Source organism: Serinus canaria, chromosome 1 (genome assembly GCF_022539315.1).
Source record: "Serinus canaria isolate serCan28SL12 chromosome 1, serCan2020, whole genome shotgun sequence".
Classification (NCBI taxonomy): domain Eukaryota; kingdom Metazoa; phylum Chordata; class Aves; order Passeriformes; family Fringillidae; genus Serinus; species Serinus canaria.
This window is the reverse complement of record NC_066313.1, coordinates 55,869,838-55,894,099: the sequence shown is the minus strand read 5'-3', so window position 1 is coordinate 55,894,099 and position 24,262 is coordinate 55,869,838. Positions and strand designations below refer to the sequence as shown.

The following is a 24,262-nucleotide window of genomic DNA, read 5'->3' as shown; positions in this document are numbered from 1 at the left end:
AACATATCAGTGGCATTAAAATTATAAGCACCATAAATCACTGGCATATGGTAGCAAAGTTTCAGAGCTTATGGTGCAGACTGTACCCAAGGCTGGAAAGGTGAACTCCACCTCCTGCCACTCCTGTGCTGAATCACTGTGGTGGGGGAAAGTCCTTGCTCCTCCTCACACACCCAACAAAACTCCAGTGAGTTACAAAAACAACAGTGAAAACAACAAAATCTGCAAGCAAAAGCTGAGAAATTTTTGTTAACACCTACAAGAAGAGAAAGCTGATTTGGAGATCACAGCTTCTCCTCTGACACAAAAGGAAATCCTCCATTTTTCTTTTTTTTCTATCAGCTCACTGAGCACAGTCCTGCTACAGTTCCCTCTCTTGAATATGGCTGTACTGAAATACACCTCATGTATTCGGCTTTTTTCATACATCAAGTGTCTAAAAAGTAACACACACAACCGAAGTATGAGTTTTCAGCAATCCTTAAACATCAGGCTATACCAGGCTGACAACATTCTTCAAATCTGGATGTCTGTCTCCTTTCCTTCTCATTTGAGGACCAAGACCATGGACTTGACTATTCTAATATTCAACAGATAAAAAAAGAGCACACTAGAAAACCAACACTTATGTAAAGGCAGGGATCTGGAAATAATGCTCAAGCTAACTGGCATCTGATGACACCACTCCCATGGCTCTCTCAACAATCACAAACAATCCAAACTGAAAGATCCTTGCCTTGGGGGTGTATGGTGGGGGAAAGGTGTTTTGGTTTTTTTTGAGACAAACACGGGCTTCAGCTATACAAAAACTAACACCATTTTGTCTGTACCTTCTAATCCACTTCTCTGCCTTCTAGATCTGCCCAAGCTGTCATCCGTAAGTCTTGGGAGGACTTTCAAATCACTTTTTCCTAGCTCCACCACTGTACCACAGATGCGTCCATAGCCCTGGCAAAGTTCTTGTACGGCAGCAAAAGAGAATGAACATGGCAGCTTTTGCCTTCAAAGAGGAACTGCTCCTTTGTGAAGCCCTGATCAAGACAGAGTAGCAGTGGCCACTTACCCTTTAGAAAACAAAAGCCTTCTTCCCAAGATAAGCAGCTGCAGCTTGGTAGACGACTTAAAAAGAAAAACTTAAAACCTCAAGTTCTTAGGGCTGGATGTTTCAACGGGGTCTGGTGCAAAAGAAAGAAGGGGAGAAAAGAGATAAGGAAAGGGAGGGTCATGTTCTACCAGTTGCAAGCAGAGAACCCGAGGATCTGAAAATAAAAGTCATGATGATAAAAAGAAAGATACAAATATATGTAAGAATTTTTCAGTAAAAAACTTCTATTACTAACTCTTTTTTTTTCCGAGTAGTTCCTCTGTAATTTTATCTGTGATTTTACTTTTCAACATGTAACAATGGGCCAAATAAATCCTCCAAACACGTACAAAACTCGATGTTTTTAGAAAGAAAAAAACCAAAATGTAAAATGAAAAGATAGTGAAAAGACATTGTGCTTCAAGATGCCGAACAAGATATGGCTGAACACTCGGAAGGCTGAAGACAAGAGACAGCCTCACCCAAAACATGACCATCTACTTAATGGTTGCCTCCCTCTCTCTCTCCCTCCCCTGCAACTGATCACAGTACTAAGCAAGACTCCATTATACTTCTCAGATACAGGCTCTAGACAGCAAATGAACCTGGAAAGTATTCCCCTGTGCACAACAGCTCAAGTGCCCCGTCATTTAATTTCCAGTAAGAAGATATCGAATTTGATTTCTCAGGTGACAGACGGAAATACACGGTCCAAAGTTATACAGTCAGACAAAACTTCTAAAGAACGTTTTCGTTCAACAAAGGTGGAAACAGAGATTCTTTTTCAAAAACTTTGATAGAGTCCAGAAGTACATAATTTAGAGAATCAAGGTGGTTTTCATCCACTGAAAGTTTAAGAAGCAATTTGACGCACCACAGTTACCTCCAAGATTTTCTTCTCCAATTACAACTACCACTAAGCCTATTTTCTAATTGGTCTGCTATGTACACCATCACCATAACTTCCATTTCTTAATCATTTTCAGGAAAAGGTAAGTACCTGCCTGCATAACAACTTAACTCTTTCTATTTTGAAACGAAACCGCGGCGTCTGCCGTTAATGGCTCTGTTTCGGCAGAAAGAGAACTTCAATTTAAGGGCGCAGAGAATGATCTGTCCTCGAAATGATATTTTAAATCTGCCATTTTAAAGTCACCACGGACCACAACGGGCGAACAGCAGCGGAGCGGAGGTGTTCAAAGCCGCAGCGCTGACAGCCAACACTTCGCCCGAATCGCTCTGGACCGTGCTCTGTTCCATGCTAGCCGAGTCCAGGCACCACGCAGCCTCAGAATAAATAAAATTTGTGACTTTTACAGACCGCTGAGCGGCGGCTGGAGGGCTCCGACCGGCAGCCAGCCTGGCAACCCCGCACGCTTAAAAGGAGACAAAAGTATAAAACGCAGCAGAATTACAAGCCAGCTGTCACACTTGTGCAGCGCGCTGCTCAGAGAAGCACAGCCGCGGTGCCCTTTGCCCGCAACAACAGGCACAGCTTCAGGCAGCTCACGGCGCTGCTGCCCCGAGACGTCCCTTTACTCACGGCCCAATTTATATTTCGCTTTTCCCTGCTGCTGCTCTTTTCCAGAAGTTCCCTCTTCCCCGCAGTTTCTCTGGACGGCTGCAGAGCGCTGTCCCGAGCGCGGCCGCCCGTCGAGGCAGCAGCCGCCGCCCGTAGCCCGGGGCGCCGCGTCCCCCCGGCCCGCCCGACCGCCCGGCTCTCGCTCCCCGGGCAGCACGTACCGCCCGGCCGCGGGGCCCGCGGCGCCGCCCCGGCCTCCCCGCAGCGTCGTGCAGCTAAAATGGCTCCTGTTGAGAGGGGGAAGTTGTGCCCGGGCCCCGGACGGTGACTCACCGCGGGGCCGGGCGGCTCGGCTCGGAACGACACGACACGCCCCGGGGCGGCGGCCGGCGCTCCGCCGGGCCCGGCCCGCAGGTGGCGGCGGGGCGCGGGGGGGACGGGCCGGCGGCGGCCTCGTGACCCGCCCGGGCTCCGCTCGGCCCGGCTCCCTCGTGGGCAGAGCGCGCCTGAGCCGCGCCGTCCCGCTCCCGGCACCCGCGCCCGCCGCTGCCTCCGGTCCCTATGAAACATCCTGCCCCGCACCCCTCCGTGAGTAATAATTCACAGAGTCAATTAGGTTGGAAAAGACCTCTGAGATCATCGTGTCTGACCCATGACCAAAACCCTGCCTGTCAACTAGACCATGGCACCAAGTGCCACCTCCAGGGACGGTGACTCTGTCACCTCCTTGGGCAGCCCATTCCAATGTCTAACCACCCTCCCTGTGATGAAATTCTTCCTAACATCCAACCTAAACCTCCCCTGGTTTAAGCCTAAACGGTTTAAGACTGTTCTCTCATCCTAAATTAAATGAACAAACACGCTTCTGTGGAACATCTCATCTTTTCAACCAATAACATCTTGCTCACACCAAACTGGTTAAGTCCTGAAAAAGAGTGTAACTTTGGAAGGTCAAAACCCTTGGGGAAATTTTGTTAAAGTGCAGTATCCAATGGAAGATGGACAGACAGCCAATGCCAGAGCCAAGGTTCCTGGGATTCTCAGTAAATTTCTGATATGCTCTTCATGTTCTTCAAACAAAGCCTCATGCCTAGTAAACAACACACTGAAAGCCCCCTTGCCCTCAGCAGTGTAGGTGCTTGGGATGGGCTCTATGATCACATAGGGCACACTGAAAGGCCTGACAGAAGTGTAATTTTAAAAATGTGGCACAGATGGTGAGGACAGCATTACTTCCACCTTGTTTCTGTAGGAAGGGTAAGCTCATGCTCTGTTTGCAGGCTGGCATGTGCACTGGTTTTCCACAAATTCCCAGAAAGGCAGAGTCCAAAGCAGTGCACTGGCCACAACGGAAGGCGTGGCACAGGGACCCAAGCCATACAACCACCAGAGAGGGTGCAATGGCATGGCAAGGAGCTGGGAGGCGAGGAAACAGCAGGAGCGACCTTTCAATGAGCAGAGAAAATGAGAGTAAGAAAAACCTGAAGCTACATCTAGCAGAAACATTGAGATAAATTCAAACGTATTTCAGGGCAGCTGTCATTAATGCTCACAGTAATAATTAACCAGGAGTCCCACAAATTTTTTTGCTGCATAAAACCCGTATTTTATGGACATTAATATCTCTAACTACTGGTTATGTTTAATTACCAAGAAAACAATTTTGCGGTTACTTCCAAGTAATTGAGTCCTTATGATACCTGCATGGCACTTAAAAGCAAAACTGGGTCCCAGTTTATTGTTTAAAGGGCAGTTACCCATGTATGACTTCATTACATGTAGTTTATTATTGTATTTTTGCAGCCTGCTTTACTGAAATATCTGAAAAAAAGAAGCAGCAGCACACTTTTTATGACTTACTGATTAAAAGTATCAATTAAGTCAGTACTAAAATATCTTCACTACAGCTCTTTATCAAAACATGACTTCATTTGTATTTCTCAGTTGAAAAAAGTCCATGAGGAGAAAACACTGTGTCATTATTTTAGTTACTATATATTTTCCACCTCTCACAACAACTTAAGTCTAACCCAATCTTACATCTAAAAGCATTTGTTTCTCGTGCTGCAAAACCTTTTGTAAATCATGGGGCACAGAGGGAAGAAATCTGACCCAGGCGCACAGCGGTTACAAGGAACTGTAACATTGGCACAGGGAGAGCACCATCTTAATAATTAAAGAAAGTCTAATAGTTATGTTTTAGAGAGGAAAGAAATAACACATTCTTATCCAAGCAGTCAACTAAATTGAAAAATCACTTTGTAGTGATGTATTAGCACAAGCTATGCAAACATTTTGCGGTTTCTAAGCTAAATCTGGAAGCAGTATTTTTTTTTAAAGCATATGTAAAATGTAAACATATTTAGCAAGAGAGAATGCAGGTGGATGTTCATCCCTGGAACTGTATCTGGTTTCTTGCAAATTATAATTTTGGCTTGAAGAAGAAGTGACCTTGCCCATTGCTGGGATGAGTATTTCCATAAAACTTAGATCACCATTTGCCCAAAAGACATAGCTAGACACTGACCAACAGCACAGCTTAAGCCAATTTAAACAGCATTAGCCCTCCACTCCATCCCAGCCTCATATTCCTTGCACCGAGCTACTCCCCCCACTGTTTCCCAGAGCAAATATTTGTGCAGTCACACAGCGTGGCAGAGGGTGGAGCCCACCAGCAGAAAAGTTAAGGCCGCACAAATAAATAAATAAATAAAGTACAATACAATTTTCACGTTGCTGTTGGCCCCAGCTTCCAGAGAAACACATGCCAAATCATGTGCTCCAAGGGAGCAGTGCAGCCCAGCAGGCTTGGACTGGCAGAGACCTGGATGTGGCTCTCACTTCTGCTGGCCTCAAGTGAGAACCCAAGCAAGCTGCTTCTCTTTTCACACCCTGCTTTGGTAATCACCTCCCTCCTCCACAACTGGCTTTGAAAGCTACAGGTCTGCAAGGGCGGGATGAGATGAGCTGCCAGGAGACACAGGAGCAGAACAAAGCAGCCGCCTGCACAAGGGGCAGCCTGAAACTGAAACTATGGGAGGACACACCACCTGAAAGGCATACCATTTAGTCTCATAAAAACAAGCCAAAAGAAAGGTTTGTGAATGTGTTCAGCTTTCAGTTTTGGATGGGGGCTGGGGAGGAGAAAATACTGTTTTGATGAAGGGAAGGGAGCAGAAAATTTAGATCCAAAACTCTTAGTTTGTTTTTTTTTTTTTCTGCTACATTATACACAAGTTCACCACGTGAGAAGCCTTAGCAAGCCCCCATTTATGTGGCACCCTGTGGTATCATTTGTAATGCAGCTCCAGATGCTGTAACTCCTTTTCACTCTTGCAAGAGGAGATCCCACCACCCTGCTTCCAGCTCAGGCTCATACAATCACCTCATTCAGACTTGGGGCTTCATCATACTCTGTTTCAAGACTGGATAAAACTCTGATTTAAGAAGCTTCTGGTTTGCATTTGTTTTTGTAGGATCCCAGTATCTCAAGCTTTGCAAAATAGTTTGTCTCAGGCGTCTCTGGAAGGGAAGGAAAAACTCCAACAATCCCATTCACAAGCACAGCCCCAAAGTACACCTGGGCAATGGATACGCCCAACATGACACTGTGTATGGAAGGACAACACTTGAACCAGCTTCCACCCAAGTCTTAACACCCAAACTCCTACATCTTCTTTTCTCCTTGTGTACAACACCAAGAAACACTAGGAGGGGTGTTATCACATTTTAATCCAATAAATATGATATGCATCTATCACAGTGTTACTTCCCTGGAACTTTGGGCTTGTGGGCTGGCACCTTCCATGGGGGTAGATGCCACATAAAACACAGACTGACACTGGTGCGGGTTTCTAATGCTGCCAAATGCATAATGACCTAAATATTTACACATGGAGAAATTGCATCAGATTATAAGGTAGCTTACTCCTATGCCCAAAGGAAGGAGGACTTTAGGCACAGAAAAATTCATACCATTGTGTTATTTAAAAAATAAATCACAAATTCAGGCAATACACTTCTGATACTTTTAAAGACAACTGTTAGCCATCTACAAACTTGCATTTTCAGAGATTTCAATAGAAAAGAATCACAGAGAAGAAATGTGGATGGCACCTGGAGAGCAGCCCATGCAGCTATCAGTTCCTAATTTCCAATTTAAAGGTAGGGTTCAGTGACATTTTAGAGCACACTGTGAAAGTAGAGCACAATGGATTTGAAAACATACAGTCTACTTTCACACCGTGTTAATCTTCTGAACTTCAGATGAATTGTTGGAAAGGAAAGGTGATAGTCCATGTAAAAAGGCCACTATACTTCTCAAAAGTTGAGAGAGAAGGTATCCTGGCCATCTGTGTTTAACTGAAATCCTTCAGATAGTAAATGTCATCTTTCAAAATACACAAGGGAGTGTTTCTCAAGTCTATGGTAGCAGAAGTCTCCAGAAATGATTCCTTGGTAGCAGAAGGGCTAGAGAGGTGCCTGAAATTAAATGGATTCACAATCAAGCACCAGGCAGCTTGAACCTCATCCATTCTATCCTTCCAACTGCACCTCCAGTGTTTCCTACTGAAAGCAGATTTGGCAAAGATGCTGCCTTTGCCAGCAGTACAGCAACATCCCACACAGCTACAAACCCTTGACCTTGTACCAGCCTTGCACAAATTCTTCTTGGATCACCTCTAAGGTATTCTTAGGTCACATCCCAGCAATGGCAAGCCTATAGGACAATTTACTTTTCCTCACTCTTTCAAGTTCCTTCCTTCCTCCTTTTGTTATAGGTTTGCCTCTGCTGAGAAGTACTGCCTCTCAATATTTCTGAGAATGGTTTAAAATCTGGGTATGTTCTCCTTTCTACTGACAAGCAAGCTATGGAGGAAAAGAATTGCAAAAATCCAGATAATAGATACATCTCTGACACAGGATAATTTCTGATGCACTCTCAGCCAGAAGCTACAGGCTCCAACTTCTCCCTAGCACTTCTTTACCAACCCCAAACACACTTCTCCCTTCCCTTCCTCTCCTTGCACTGGTTGGTACCTGTTAAGTCTTCCACTAATCCTTTTAAATGCCTTACTGTGGCAGAAAGCTGACTGGGGAGGATGGGGAATGCTGGCTGCTCTTGAACTTGATCAGACTGTGATGAGCACTGCCAGCCAAAGACATGAGACCTCCCTCCGTGGTAGTAATAACTACTACATTGGGCCCGCACTCAGGTAAAGATTCACATGATTGCACAACAGTAACAAAAAAAAAAAAAAAAAGATACATTACTTGGGAATGCTACAGGCAGAGGGCAGAGACAGAGGTACTGCTTAACCCATGGCTTTCTGACCTGAGCTAGCTCTTGTTCCATACTCCCTCTGCACACTCCTTGCCTGTTTGTTTCATAAAGTGCACTGAAAGTTATTTAACATCCTATAAATACCCCTGCCAGTAGGTGTGACAGAAGTCACGCTTGTAAACCCACAGCTCAGTCAAGTCACGCAAAGAAACGAAAATAGAGACAGGACAAATTTATACCCCATACAACTTCTCTCAGAGAGCTTTAGACCCCACAAAAATCATGAAATAAAAAGAGTTAAACCATGATCTGCAAATATTTTCAAAATACAATGCAATGTTACCAGGTTTTCCCAGAAGAAAAATGAAAAATTGTCATGCGTCATCTAATGCTATTGGTAAGCACACTCAGACAGACAGTTAAACCTTTGGCATCCTAAAATCCAACTCATTTACAATTTGCTAATTTCCAATTCTTTATTCAAAGTCACTAAACTGATCCACAAAAAGGCCAACTTTCCTTACATCTTTGAATACCATCTGCAGAAACTGTCCCAGCACACACCCTACAAGAAACAAGGCAACTAATCAGAAGGAAATGGACAGAGGAATGCATTTTATACCAACAAAGAGCTAACTCTATCTGGATTTACTTTTTTTTTTAATCTAGAAGAGCTTACCATTTGAAAAGGCACAGCCTGTTTCTGAAACAAGGCAGAAAACAGTATAAGTCCCAAGTACAGCTTTGCATTGTAAAGGCAACACTATTTTATATACAGAACACCTCACTATAACATACTTGCAACAAAAAAAAGCCAAATTGAACTCATTTTTGTTACTGATTACTGAATATCCCAAGAGAACCAACAAGGGTATAGCAACATCATGCCTTTATTCCAAATTCTCACACAGTATGTGTATCAGCCCTGAAAATTCCTTTAAAATATTCTTTAATAAAATACAAATTTGTACCATCCTGACTGCAGTTAGATTATGCTAGATCCTTAACTTTACAAATTAAATGATCATTTATTGGTACAGCTGGTTTGAAAGACAAGTATTAGGTTGCCCATCTATCTCTACAGATTTGCACTCAAAGGTTTTAAGCAAATACGGATCTCCCACTATTGTGCAAGAAAGATACAAAGGTAAGGGGGTACAAGACACAAAGTAAAATTTATAAATACTGATAAAATTCAAAAACATATGAATGGAAGAAAAGTCGAGACTTTCCAAGAACCATTCTTTCCAGAAAGAAAGTCAGTTTTGATCCTTGCAGTAGAACAGCACACCCAACATCATCCCACAAGCTTCAGATCCCCCACTATTATACTCCTTCAGAGCTATGCTGCATTAACTGAATGGTTGTATTTGCTCCAGATTCCTTGCAAGGATAGTTTTTGAAGAATAGCAGCTTAATCTGAAACCATTAAAGATGTTACTACACCAGAAGTGGTAGACTTGGCCTTTGCTCTTTTCCTTTCTTACACACACAAACACAAAATCCAGAACTATTTGTAAACATGTTGTTCTATAGTTTTTCTTTTTGATGTCTGAATGTTGAAATCCACGATACAAGAAAGGAAAAAAATCAGGGATATGAAAGAACAGAAATATATACTAAGTAACACTATGTTGCAAATACATCCAGAAGGAACATAAAACAGAGGACTCGGCAATTTTATATAGTCCAACAAGGGTTTCTCAACTGGGATACTTTGTCGTTGGCTACAAATGCTCATTAAAAAGTTGTAACTGTATATTTTTCCTCTGCTCATTCTGTGAGTCACTCATTACATTTCTGGGTGTTGCAACACATTCAGGAATAATGAAAACATACTCGGAAGAAGAAAAAAAAAAAAAACAGTGTTCACAGTGGATTTTTTAATGTCCGTATTTATCAGTATAAAAATCAAGAATGAAGCTGAGATTTTCAGAAGTTTCTATGCAAGGAATGCTATTAATCACAGACAAAGTATTTGGTACACCCAGACACCAGTGCACAGACACATGCCAAAGTTACAGCACAGTGGTGTCAGTATTGCTGTTATTGTTTGGCCTCTTTACAGGGTGGGAGCAGAGGGGGGAGGGATCATCATGTTCCCCATCAAACCCTCTCCTGAGGAAGAACAGCTAGGCACCGCCCTTAGCTAGACAGTTCTGGACCCAAAGCTGCACTTCTGCAGCTGCCTTTTTTTATTATTTTAAAATTAATTTTCTTTTAAAGACCAGAGAGCTAGGTTTCAGAGGCTGCACAGTCCCAGAATGCCATCTGTACTACAGGAAATTACTGTTGATGTCTTAAAGAAGTACCAGGGAATTATTTATCCACATTTGTGTTTTAGACAATAACAAAAAGAGCACCCGACAGATGCATGTGTCAGGGTGGCTGCTGCAAGTTTTTCTACTGCTCGAGTCAGATGAAAAAATGTTTACTTCTATTCCAATTTCTTTTATCCTTTCAATCCAGTCACCTTATGCAGGCCACACTGGCTACTTCACACACTTGTGCTGACTCCCTGTATGGATGCAGACCAAACTCATGGAATTAAAGGAAATCCAGATAAACATCATTTTTAGAAAAATGTTGAGTTAGAGTTCCATGAATATTTTAGATGCTTACAAGAATGCAAAAGGGTATTTCTGCACTTCTCAGGATGTGAACACAAAGGAAAGGAAAGTGTGTTTATTACTGCTCTTCCAGCTGCTCTAATTAATGGAGAAAGATAAAAGAGGTAACTTGGAGAGGCAGGACATAGAAAATAAATTATGAAAAAAGTAAGCTCATGTGAATGAATCAATTTTCCATTGCAACTCACTCAGGCTGAGACCTGGCTATTAAAGAACAGTTAGCTGGAAACGCAACCTGGTTACTTGCTTGTTCAGGAAATAATATTTTTAGTAGCAGGCTTACCTATCCAAATACATGCTACATTAACCAATTGGTAAATACATAAATCATGGAGAAGAGAGGGAAAAAAAATAAAGACTGCAGGACACAAAAAGGAAGGGTATTGAGGAGCTCAGCGCTGCTGGGAAGGGGAACTGGCTGCTGGAAGGCCAACATTTTTATCTCTCAGCTACATTTCAAGTCACAAAAACAACAGTTTCCATCTCTGTCCTCATCTTCAGTCAGCCAAACAGTCCTACCAGCAAATCCTGTAGGACTGAGATCCTGTGGATCAGTCCAAGAAACCAAACCATCACCTCTGCTACTGTTACTTGCCCATAAAGGCAAGGTACAGCAGTCGGACATATCCTAAACAGGCACGGAGGTTCAGCTCCAGAGAGAATTGCTGCTACTATGATGGGTTTTCCAAAAGCTTCCCAGGAATCATCTTTCTTGGTTCTGTGGTCTAGGGGGCCCTGAAACTAAAACTGGAAAGCAGAGGCTAAGAGAACAAAAAGACATTATGGCAGGCACAGTTTCCCACATGTGATTTTCCTCTTGCTTTCTACTAACAGAGGTCATTCTGTTATTAATGGAAGCAGTTCAGTATTCTCCCCAAACAACCTGTCATAAAGGCTTAATATTCTCAATGCTACATTCAAAGTACTATATATAATTAATATTTATTATTTAAGTCAAATTTTGTCTCTTTAGCATTTCAATATATATGTTTAAACTTATTATCCATTTTGTCCTGCATTTATTGAAGGTCCATCAGCTTTAAAGATACCTGTGCCATGAAAAGTACCCCACTAGAATTGAGTGATTTCAACTCCCTCCACCATCAAGGAACAGGGGTTCACATTCTAGCACAGTAGCCCAATTCAGAGTGTTTCATCTACTGCTTCTCTGTAACTAATTCTATTTCTTGAACTTTTCCTTTAATGCACCCCATTTTTAGCAAGACTTATTAGAAATGTTTTCCAGCTTTGCATAACAGACAAAAATATACCCCTTGTGACTGAGAGTACAGAAATCTTCCTGTGAGTAACTGAAGAGTAACATCAAACTAATTTAATTTTAATATTCAGAATAACAATAATTAAACCAACCTTTTTTATGACAGTAGTCAATGATGTCACTGAGAAAGGAGAAAGAAAAAACCCTTTTTTGGGTTTTTTTTTGGTTAATTGCTCTCATCCTCAGGCCTGTTGGTTTTCTGATATGATCCCTTGCTGCTTTGCATAAGTTAGCAGAAGCTTACTTCCTGCTACTCTGCTTCATGAGAAAATGAACTCCCCTACCCTAAACAAGCACCCTTTAATTCTTTTATTGCTAATCCTTACTTGCATGCAGCAGGCTGCTGCTTCCCCAGAAGATCCTAAACAATCTGACTCAGGGCTGTGGTTCCAGGTGCTTGTAACAGTGTTAGGTGCATTATTTCTACTTAATTTTCTGAAAATATACAAATTTTCCTTAATGTACTAAAACATACTAAATTCCCTTTCTACTCAAGTATATGACACTATCCAGTGAATGTTTTCAAAGCTACCCAAATATTTTGCACCATTCCAGCAAAAGTTAGATTTTGAGGTACAGGTTTTATGAAACAAAATTATACAACACATTGGAAAATTCACCACACAGGAAAAATGCTACCTGCATCATCAGAAAATGCAGATTTGCATTTTTGTGGTGCAATGGCAACTGGAGATCATATATGGAGAAAACAGAGGAGAGATTTGGGTACAAATCAACAGGTACAATGCCCAGGGAATAGTTCATGCCTGTAGGCAGAAAGGAGCAGGCTGAAGACCCGACCTGAGGATCTGCACGTCAGAGCTAATGCAGCAAAAAGCTGTTAATCTACATAGACAAAGCAAAACAGAGGCATGGGGAAAGCAGTGTATAATCATTTAGTAGCTGTGTTGGCCCACTTTCAGTTTAAAATCATTGCCTCTTGTCACTATCTGACATACAGATAGTGTGTATCTACCCTACCCCTCCTTTCTGTAAGTCACAATAAGGTCTGCTTGGAGCCTTCTCTTTCCCAGGCTCTCCCAGCCTGACTTTGTAGGAGAGGTGCTCCAGCCATGTGATCACCTTCATGGCCCTCCTCTGGAGCTGCTCCTACAGGTCCCTGTCTTTTTTTTTTGCTGAGGATGCCAGAGCTGGATGCAGCACTCCAGCTGGGATCTCCAGAGGGGAAGCACCGCCTCCTCACCCTGCTGGCCACACTGATTTTGCTGCAGCCCAGGATGTAATAAACCTTCCAGGTTGCAAGTGGAACGCTTGTTGGCTCCTGCCCAGCTTTTCATCCATCAAGAACCCCCTAGTCCTTCTCCACAGGGCTATTGACATTTTGTTTTGCTACAAAGCTCCTCCCTGCCACTGATTTCACAGAATCATAGAGTAGTTTGAGTTGGAAGAGACCTTCAAAGATCATCTAGTCCATCCTATTCCCCATGGATAGAGACTTCTTGCACTAGATCAGGTTGCTCAAAGCCCCGTCCAATCTGACTTTGCACACCTGTTCATTCACACCATCTCTCTGACTCTGAGCAGAGCAGAAATACACTTTTACTAACCATGCCAGCAAAGCCCCAAAAGACATCTCCTTGTCATCCATTTATTTCCACTTTTATTAAACACCAAAAGTACAAAGAGTTTAAATCCTCCAGAGAGAAAAAGAACAAATATCACTACAGTGATAAAACAGAGCTGGTGACAGGCTGCTAATTCATTTAGTCTTTTTCTCCACATCCCTGATGGGGCCTTCCTGCCTCACTTTCCCCACTACTTTCCCCTCAGGTCTGATCACTGGCACCAATCCCAAGCTAACAATACACCTGATTCCCCACAGAACCACCTGGGGCTTTCTGTACCTCCCTCCTCATTTGTAAAGCACTTGTAAAGCATTTGTAAAGCAAAGTAAGTCCAGACTGTCTAAAAGGAATTGGAAGATCTTGAATTTGAACTCTTGGTTATATCCAGCTGAAGATCTGGTGCTTCACTGATGGCTACCATTCATTTAGAAAAACTGATCATTAATTAGGTGAAAAAACTGCTTGTCCATGCTTCAGGCTCTTAATCTCCTCAAAACTACATCACACTATGTTCAGGATACAAGTGGAAAGAAATTTAAGCTGTAATTACAGGTAACTGGTCTTCAATGTTATTTGGTAGCAGTGTGCAGGTTTGAGTCCATTTTTTTCACATTTAGCAAAAGGTAACACTTTGTTCTTAAAAAGGACAAAAAAATCCTTCAGTAAACAAATATCTACACACTAAGCTGGATGAAAGGGATGTAAGTTTCTCACTACAGGTAATCAATTAAACTTAACATTCTTCTGCAAGCACTGATCTAGCTCCCGGTTATTCAATAGGAGTTTAAATTATCACAACTTTACCAGTGGGACTATTCAATTTCTTCTGTGTCTCATTTCCCTGGCTCATGTTCTTCCAGTTAGAAGGAGAAAGCCAGTTTGGATTGCTTTTTTCTACTTCTTTCCCTTTTTAATTTGTTTTACCTTATTTTCTTTCATTCCCAGCTCTATTCCCTTTTCTTCAGGCATATAAATGAACATTCAAATACATTTTGTAATAAAGATAGGAAAATTTGATTGTGGTGGCTCTCCAGAGCAAAAGCATGGAGACATCTGCTTTTAAGCCACCCAAGCTCTGATCGTGTTCCAGTCAGAATCCACATACAATTGCAATTTCCTCCCTGTTTATCTGGAGATGGTAAGTAATATTTTTTCTGGCAGATGAAACAAGTAATCCCAAAAAAGGGGTTCCTCCCCAGAACAGAGAAAAAAGAAACCAAAAAAAGCCCTTCCAAATTTTTACTTTTACTTGTCTCCAGTTCAGTAACAAACTGAAAGCCATTATTTGAAAATACAACTAGGTAAGAAAGTGGGAGTGCACAAACAACAAAGTACCAGTGACAGCATTCATAAGGCCACCCTTGCATCTGTCCTCCAGTTTTTTTAACACAGTATCCAAATTCTGTGGTTTCCCTAATACTTCCCATTTAGGACAGCTAAAAAGCAGCCATCCTGCAAAGGTGATCACAGTGCTATGCAAAAGAACCACGATTATGCATTTTCTCCCTTAAATGACACCTGCACAAATGCTTCTGCCTACTGAACACCTATAGCAAGACTACTGCTCAGTCTGATAATAACATATACAGAATATAAACTTTTATCTGAACATACATGTTCTCAGTTCAAAAAAAGATGGAGAGAGTTGAAATGGTTACCCATCACATCACAAATCAGAAACTCCAACAAACTATACAGTGTCTAATTACACTTGATGCTGCTACATGTCTTGACATCAATCTGAAACAAGGAAAGTGCAAATCCAGGAGACCTAAAGGCTTAAAGAATTTTTGAAAAAGTAATATTCTTCATAGGTGTTGAGGCAAAGACATGAGATCTGAAACCTAGTCTGAATCTCAAAGTATGTGAAGAACACAGTATTTTGCAGTAATTCTCCAGAGGAAAGGCATTCTCTATAAAAATACCTTTTTTTTTTTTCCTTTAGGAAAACATGAAATTAGTAGTTTTCTTTGACTAATGTGTATAAATTTAGAAAAAGAAGAAAAACCCCACCTACCTAGTAAACACAATGAAGGGCTTGTGCAGTAACACTCTCATGTATGACTTGACCTTTCAGCTGCTAATCACACACAATGATAAAACGGAGACTACAAACCCCCACTTCTGATTCAGCTTTTATTTCAGAGGGACAAAACACAACATCTAAAAAGGTTAACATAATGGTTTTCTTGCAGAAAACACAGGAAGACCTTTTAAGCCAGCAACATCCTGAAAACATGCTGTCCTGAAAATCTGTTCTGTCTGACCTCTGCTTTAGACTGCCCCAAAATGTACCTCCAGAGGCAAAGCAAGCAGCTACATCAGACTTTAGGTCATGCATTTGCAATAATTCACCTCAAATGAGGTACACAATGATGCACTCACCTCCTTCCCTCCCTAATCATCATTATCTACAATAATGATAGAAGTATAATGGTATACTTAATCTTAAGGACATGAAAACAATTTAACCTAAAAGACATGTCCTGGAAAAAATTCACAAATGGTCATTTGCAAAGAATATAAAAGTGTATTTCTGCCTCTCACAATCATGGTTATAGTATACTTATGATCAGAAACCAGTTTGTTCATTAATTTAAGTATTTTACCTGTAAAGGTTGCCAAGTTTTGCTACATGATAAAACTGAATTTGAAAAATTCTTAGTAATCTTTTTTTAAATCCTTCAGACCAAATCTGTTAACCCACAAAATTAGGTCAACTAAGAAAACCTGAAAAAAATCCCTAGAGGTTTGTTTTGGATGGCTTAAGATGAAGGTTTCACTTGAAAAGGCATCCAGTGAAAGACAGCTGCACAGAGCTGAAAATCCTAACACACAAGAAAAGAGCTCAGCTCTACCTCAGTGGAAGCAAGCAGGTGCTGGGGGATCTATTCTCTAGACAAAACTACATGTGGGTATAATTCCCCTCTACCAGAGGGAAACATAAAATGCTGACACAGGTCTGCCAGCACAAGGTTGGAGAAAGGTGTACAGTTCTGTGGATACATCTCATTTCCAATATCTCCACTAACATACCACTGATGTCCTTAACCTTTCCCCCCAGCAGTTTCTCAGCACAGTTACCAGAAACTGCCTCAGCTTTGCCACCTAGGCTCCCCAGTCTGAGTGAAATAAATCTACTGAACCAGGTAAGTTAAACAAAATAATTTTGGGAGAAACAGAAGGGTTCCTATTTTCAGCTGGCAGGTCAGGGGCAATAAATGCACACAGAAGATGAGTGACCAGCTGCCAGGGGTGGGGGGATAACTGATGCAAAAGACAAGCAGACATCACAGCTATGGACTATGCTCTAGAGATTCATTGTTCCTTAGACAACACATTATTATCACAACATAACTGGATGTTGGATTCAACAATGACAAAGTTGGATCAGTGTTCCTATGGCAGTACGTGAACACTAAGTACTGTCACCACCCCTCTTCTGACCAGTCTTGCTGTCCTCTTAACCACAATAGCACTTCCCTTCTCATTTATCTTAAAAAATACCAAACCCCATGGCAGAGGATGGCATAACCTTGTCACCTCTTCAGTAAACTGGTGACAAAGTCCACCCTCAGCTTCCCTTAAAACAAACATATTTGCTGTAATTCTTTTGATCAACAGACCTTTCAATTTCTCCTAGAATTTTCCCTTTTAACAGAATGAAAGAACAGAGAACCAGAATGCTGTTCAATACCCCCTTGCCTGGGAAAGGTCTTTTCCACAGCTCCACCCCGGCTCATGCCCCCTCTCCAAAGAGCCCAAACACACCCCAGATCATCCAACACATGGCACAGCAGCAGAACCTCTCTGAGCAGCAGCAGATGCTGAAACAGAAGCTGCAGCAGCAGATACGGTGTGAGCAACCTTCTGCCAGGACTTGGAGAGTGCTTGGCTTTCTACCTGAATCTATGACACGCAAATGAGTCACAGAACAAGGTCAAGCAAGCTGAAACACCTCATTAAATTTTGTGGATGTCTGTATCACCAGGAACTCCAGACAATGTAACTGCTTAATGTCACTATTGTATTCATGGAGGGAAAAAACCAGGATAACCACTGCCTAGAGTAGACAAGTGGGTGTTAGTATTAGGTTTTAACAAGAAAAAATAAAATTCTGTACGCACATACAAATAAAAGGAAGTTAAATTCTGGAGAGTGGGCAAAATTACATCTTCACTGGCCACAGGTGTGCTGGATTAGGCATGAAATGGGAAGTTTGCACAACAGATACAGAGTAATGCATTTCATAAAAACACCTAACTCTTGACTATTCTGATTATAGTGACACTTGGCTGTGGTGAGGTGGAAAATCAAACCTGACAGAAAACACAGTCCTACTACTGTTTCTAGTATTTGTTAATTCACGGTGCCTAATTATCCTCCACACATAAGTTTGTGCTGTTAAGCATACAGTCAGTTTTATAGCTCAACTACTTAACAGTATTAAGTTAACATTTTATATGTCTCTGAGATGGACATTTAACAATTCTGGCAATTTTAATCTCAGCCTCAAACACTGTTTCACCTCACAACCAGGAAGGGAATGAAACTCACTAAATATGACAAACACAGTAAAATGTCACGAAGTGGCAAACTACAACCCGTGACTGCACTTTCAAAACAGACACGATGTGGCAACACTCATTATCATCTTATATTAACACTAGTTTTATCCAAGTACTGAAACATCAAAATAGAATGCCAAATTCATTGTTCTCCGATTCTGCCTTTTTCTGGGAAGGAATTTATTAAATAGCCTAACTAGAGCTCTTTAAAATTGAAAACATCCAATCTGATTTGTACTTTTCTTATTAAGTCGGCTCCTGCATGTCCTAGAAATCAATAGTACATTATTATTAACTCAAATGAACATAGCAACAGGCAGATAGGCCAAACCCTAGAAGGTTATACTGTCATTATTTTCCCAAACGTGAACATCTCAATAGAGCAGATGAGGAAAGTGTATTTGAAAATCATGTTTGAGGGGAGTGCTTGAGTATTTCCAAGTCAGTGGAAACGCTCATATATACATGCTTTCAAGTCTAAAGATAGTTCTTGCCTTACAAGAACTTAGTCTCTTAAATTTCAGTTGTTCTCAACAAGAAAACTTCCAGTAAATTCATCCTATATAGAAAATGTTTTATTACCTTAAAACTTTCATAGGCTATCTTAAAGTGTGAATGAAAAAGCTAAACCAAAACCACTGTAAAAGATTGAACATGGGATTTCTGATACCAAATACACTACAGTACATGCAATGAAATACATTTTTTACAGAAAGAAATATTTCAACTCTTTAGAGTATATTTGTCCTAGTTCATCTGCAGAAGGAAAAAATGCGTCTGTTTGTTATATCAAAAAGAACAGACTATGGAAATATAAAGCACCATCTTGCAGCTATCTAGGCTCCAGTTCAATTCCCAGGCTAAATTAAACTTTCAGTTTTATTGTGAAGCTGCCTGAAAAGGAGCGTTGCAGGTAATGCTTCAACTTGATTCAGGCAGTCAGTCATGTTTCAGGTTACAAAACGATTTCACCGACATACCCTCTGTTGTTTTAGTGACTGCCAGGGGTGTTCTGCTGCCAGGCCATGTGCACATTGCCTGCCTCTGTCTGCTTGCAGCAGATGTGACTGCAGGAGAGGAATGCCCGAAGGACAGAGACATGCTTAAGGGAAGAGCAGTGAGCAGCTGACTTCTGAACACTGAGCAATGTCCTTGCCTATCTAAAGGCAGAAAAAAATATTTTTCATGCCTGAATATAACTGACAGTATCCTGAACAAAGAAAGATGATACACCAACCTGGGATACACCCCCTGGGAGGGGACTATGTAAAGTGAGGATCTGATATCCTGTCACCAGCTGCCACCAGATGTGGTGATACTCTAGAGAGAAGTACACAATAATTAATCACACTCCCAGAAGTCAAATTAGGCACCAAGAAAAAATGGTGCTCCTGACCCAAGAGAAAACCAGCCAAGTTCAAAAGTATGGCATTTTAGTGTTATCTTGTCAAGGTAGCAATATATGCTACAATACACAGAAGGCACTGCAAGTAATCTTGTTTTTTCAATCTAGGGAAAAATGCAGGTGAACGGAGTACAGTCTTTTCCCCTTCTACACACACTGGAAACATCCTCCACCAAAGCAAGTGAAAGCACATCTTTAATAAGAAAAACCCAGCAACATTAAACACTCTCAGCAACTGCAAATCCACTACAATCCTCTACTGTCCTCATTGCTACTTATTAGTTCAAAGTACAACATGCCTAACTTCACCTCTCAGACACTGGATGGTCAAGCAAATATCAAGTATTTTCCTTACACACATGTATGATATACACAGGCACCATATCGTTCCTCAGATGTACAATCTGCAGTTGTGACACCTGGTCTCTAAAGCGTGGATCACTTTGGTCCCCGTGCTCTTATTAATATTTCACATCCTTCCTCACGTGTGAGCAGCAAAACCAGACATGGAATTCCTGTGATCTTACTAATGCCACGTACTTTCCTACTTCTACACAATATTTATATTGCTGCACAGCCAAAGACCACACTTCAGTTGCAGCATTGCAATGAAAATTCCCGTTGAGATGATTCTCTGAACAAATTCTTAAGCCTTCTTTTAATAAATTACTAGTTTGAGGACAGTCCTCTATTGTGCTGGTGTAACCACAATCCTGGGTCCTTTGTATGTGGCTGCATGAAAAATGCCTTCTGATGGGTGCTGATCATTTAAAAAATTATTTGGAGTATAGTGTACTAGCAACTTGTTCCACACGTGCACAAACCTGCACATAATATGCTGGTAATGATGCGATATCATCACAGAAACTGTGAATATATTGATGATAACCAGCCTTACACCAAGATCCAGCCCCGAGGGAACCACACAAGAAACAGCTGTGCTCCCACAGAAGAAAGGCACGCCTAAGTTCCTCTCCAAACTAAGAAAGATTTATGAAGCAACTTTGCCAATGTTTGTGGTATTTATTCCACAGTGACTCCATGGCACAATTGTTTTAAACTCACACTTCACTGCAGACTTAATAGATATATCAGGGACACAATATAGGGTGAGTCTGCTACAATAGAGCAGTTGATGAATAGCTTAGGAATTTGGAAGATGTGGGATTTTTACAATTCAAAATGCTGGGAAGCAATTTACTTTAGTTCTACTGTAAACTGGTCTTTAACAATCATTAAGTCATTTTGAAGTATTCAGAACCAGTAAGCCGTGGCCTGACATTTATTTCAGAGGTTCCATTTTAAAGTTTTCAATTTTTCAGTCAGGAAAACAATGAATAATGTGAGTAAGGAAAATCATTCATAGCATTAACCAAAGATGTTTAGGTTCCTTTTTCTAGTAAAGAAAATCAACTACAACAACAACAAAAAAAAAAAAACAAAAAACCAAAAAAACAAACAAAAAAAAAAAACAAAACAAAAAAAACCACCAAAAAAACAAAACAAAAAAAAAAAAACACACCAAAACAGTGAGTAGACCAGGTAACCAGTCAAATAACATCATAATTCAGCAGCATATTTCCATGTACATAAACATATACACAGGATTGGTGATGCTTGTAGCATTGCCTATTAGGCAGCTGCTGAACACTTCCAATGCAAGATGCTGCTTCCAGCTGCTTGTAACTTGGCCAGACTTTGACTGCTTGGGTTGAAATTTTCCAAGTTGAATGTCTGCCTCAGGCTAAATTCTGTTCCATGTGCTGTAAAAGTTACCTCTGAGTGAGGGGTGCAGAAAGAGGCAGACTGGGATTAGAAGAACTTGGCCAAAATACTTGAGCTGTTTTCAGAACAAATCCAGGGAAAATGCTGTCTCCCAATGGCAAAACGTGTCTGGAAACTTGAAAGGCTTTAATGCTCTTTCATCTCCCTATGACAGATCTGAATGAAGGGTGGAGCCCTTTTGGAGGTCCCCCTTTTGCTGCCCCCATGAAAAGTCCACCTGAATTTGGTCAAATGTCCAAAACCAAACTGCACTGTGTGCATTTTTAGTAGGTGTTTGCTAGGCCACATCCACATTCTTCTCAGCTCCTCATGGTGATCAGACAACAAAAGCAATTACAGCAACACAGACCACAGCCATGACCTACCACCACTGATTACCCTCAACAGGGGGCTCTGACAGCAGAGTCCCAGGTGTTACCTTATATACCCAGGTGATGAAGGACAGTGAACAAATATGTTATCCCAGGATGCCTATCTGTTTTTTAGCACTTTACCTAAGGGAAAGAAAATCTAGGAAATTACTTACAAAATGCAGTATTAAAAGCATGATAAGCAAAGTAGATTTTAGAAATTATTAGAACTAAGTGGTCTACGTTAACTAAAAATGTCTCCTATACATCAATCTCTAATTAGATAAATCTGTATTTGCAACTGACCTGGTCACATTTTTTCCCACTGAAAGCTTTGCTATAATTAACACACAAACTCCTCTTTTTGCCCTTGTTCTCTAGAGCATCATCAAACACTTTCAAATCACAGAGGAAATGATTTATTTTCTCTTAGGTTCTTATATGCTTCTCATCACTACAGTAATCTGTAAGTTAGAGGATACTGTTATCCACATATTTTTAATACAGGAAACTAAGATATATTAAAGCAAAAAACTGTGGACACTGAGTCAGCAAATCTAACACTCAAGGCTTGTATTTCTAACATGCTTAGACCTGCAAAACATCTTCTGTACACAGAGACCAAACAGACACTCATTTATGTTCCAGATGGTTAAGTTTAGCATAACTGCAAAGCAGATCCCAGGGACTCAGGCCAGGCTGCCAGAAAACCCAGCAGACCACGGGCAAAAACCTTTATGTTTACGTGGAAATCAACGGCAAAGGCTGGGACTGCAAAATCCGATTCTCCAGCTGTCTCAGCCCCGAAGCTGCCTCTCCCTCTGCTGCTCTGTTGTTTGCCCCATTCACCTCTCCTCGCCGCTGCCCAGCCAGAGAGCTGCTACACCTTGGGGGACGCACGTCGTGTCCCGAGCTGGCCGGGAAGGATGCTGGCACATCCTGTCACGACCAACACCATCCTCGGGCACAGGTCCGAGGTGGACAGGCGAGCCCGGCATCCTGAGCTTTGCAAACTTACCGATGGGGTAGGGCTGGGCACAGGGGAGAGGCGGTAAATGTATAGAATATATAGAGATCAGCGACATCCACTGGGTGGCAGGCATGTTTCACGGGATCCAAACTCAGTGCGTATACAGAGGGACACAAAACGAAAGCTCCTAAATACTGGGTTTGTTCCCTGTCTCAGAAGCAGCAATTGACCGGACACGGTAAAAAAAAAAAAAAAAAAAAAAAAAAAGAAAAAAAAAAAATAATCCCACAGAGGGAAGTTAGCGTATTCTGCCTTGATTTTAACACCAGCTTCTTGTCCGTGGTGCTGAGGCATTAGAATTGCCCTGGCACTCGGGGGTTAGAGCTGTGAGGACACACAGGGTCCTGTGTTCCTTCTGTAGGTGGGTGCCCTCACTCTCACTCGAGGTAGCAGGTACCTTCTAAGAGTCTTCAGAGTCTCTGCTACACTAATTAATGACCAATGCCTACTAAGGTAAAGCCTTTAAACACTTCCCCAATTTAACAAACTCAAGGGGGAAGGAGGTTTTTTTTTTCTTTTACTAACAGCTGTAAATGAGTTCATGTGTGCAATCAGCTAAACTTTAAAGTTGATGGAAGCATAAAAAGCCGGTATTTTCCATAGATTTCCACTTAGCATCTAAGCAGAATAATTTCAAAAGTTGCTTAGGTGGAGAAGATGCCATCAACCAAATTTCAACCCAGGGCGTATATTTATAGCCATGTTGTGAACTACATAAAAAGTACACTTATAATGGAAATGCTGACAAATGCAAAACTCCTGCAGCTAGCTATGACAGTTTGACCACAAGCCCTCCTTGTGAGAGGAAAAGGCACTCTCCCAACCTCCTTTCTCAGGCAGCTTGACAGCGAGCTATGGCAGGGGGTGCTAGGAACAGGTACCACTGCCCTGTTTTTGTAGGATGGATGGAGGCAACTCTTACTCCCCATATTTCCCACATGTTGAATAAGCCACCCCCTGTTTTTGCCATAAACAACCGGAGGGCCTCTTACAGCCATGACTCACTCCGCAGGCTTCTCCTCCACCCCTGTGCGTGACTGTAGCAAACAGGCTGCCAGCTGCAGCCGGTGAATTAACACGACTTTTTTCGCAGAACCGTGGGGAGATCAGTCACACAGGGCAGGGCGGAGAGGGAGGGAGGGGGTTGAGGGTGTGCTGTAGAACACCAGCCCGGGGTGAATTTTATTTGTGGGGGAAGCAGCGGAGGAGGCGATCCCGGGCCAATGTGCCGGGGACGCCCGAGCGTGACCGAGTCGTCTCCGTCCGTCCCCCCCCCCCGCCCCGGGAGGGAGCCGGCCCTCGCCCCCCCTCTCCTGCCCCACGACGGCGGGAGAGGCGGGCGGGGACAGAGGGAGGGCAGGGCGGCGGTGCCAGGGGCAGTGGGGAGAGGGAGGAGGTGAAGCTGGTACGCAGCAGGAGCCCTCCCGACACTCGCGCCGCCGAACTCCCAGAAAGTTGGCAGCGGCGTCCGGCGGGACCAGGCTCCGCTGGCCGCCGCCCCAGGGCGCGCTCCGCCGCCCGGCCAGGGCCCGCTGCCTCCCCGGCCCCTTCGCACCCTGTCACCGCCCTTCTCCCCACACCTTTCATCTCCCATGGGTGCCGCGGGGCAGGGACTGCCAGGCACGGGGCGCTGCCGGCGGTGGGGCTCGAACCCGCGGTCCGCGGTGTCTCTCCCCACCGTAGGGGAGGCGGCTGAGCCTCCCGATGCCCCCAAGCGCGGGACGCGGGCGGCGGGCGGC

The 24,262-nt window shown here is 42.5% G+C and overlaps 1 protein-coding gene across 7 annotated transcripts in view; it reads right to left on the bottom strand.

Moving 5' to 3' along the window:
* The window catches only part of ELF1 (E74 like ETS transcription factor 1), an 87,612-nt gene that overhangs the window by 63,201 nt on the left and 149 nt on the right, over positions 1–24,262 (bottom strand). Inside the window, exons 1-2 of one of the 7 annotated variants that reach the window (XM_030234639.2) lie at positions 2,828–2,911; positions 1,064–1,175 (exon numbers count right to left, since the gene is read on the bottom strand). The exons of 2 other annotated variants lie outside the window; for them this stretch is intronic. The gene's annotated coding sequence lies outside the window, so the exon portion shown is untranslated. Of the gene's footprint in view, positions 1–1,063; positions 1,176–2,627; positions 2,762–2,827; positions 2,989–19,190; positions 19,274–24,103; positions 24,248–24,262 lie in introns of those variants that run through there. 4 more of the 7 variants (XM_050978750.1, XM_050978762.1, XM_018908695.3 and 1 more) reach the window with 4 other exon arrangements.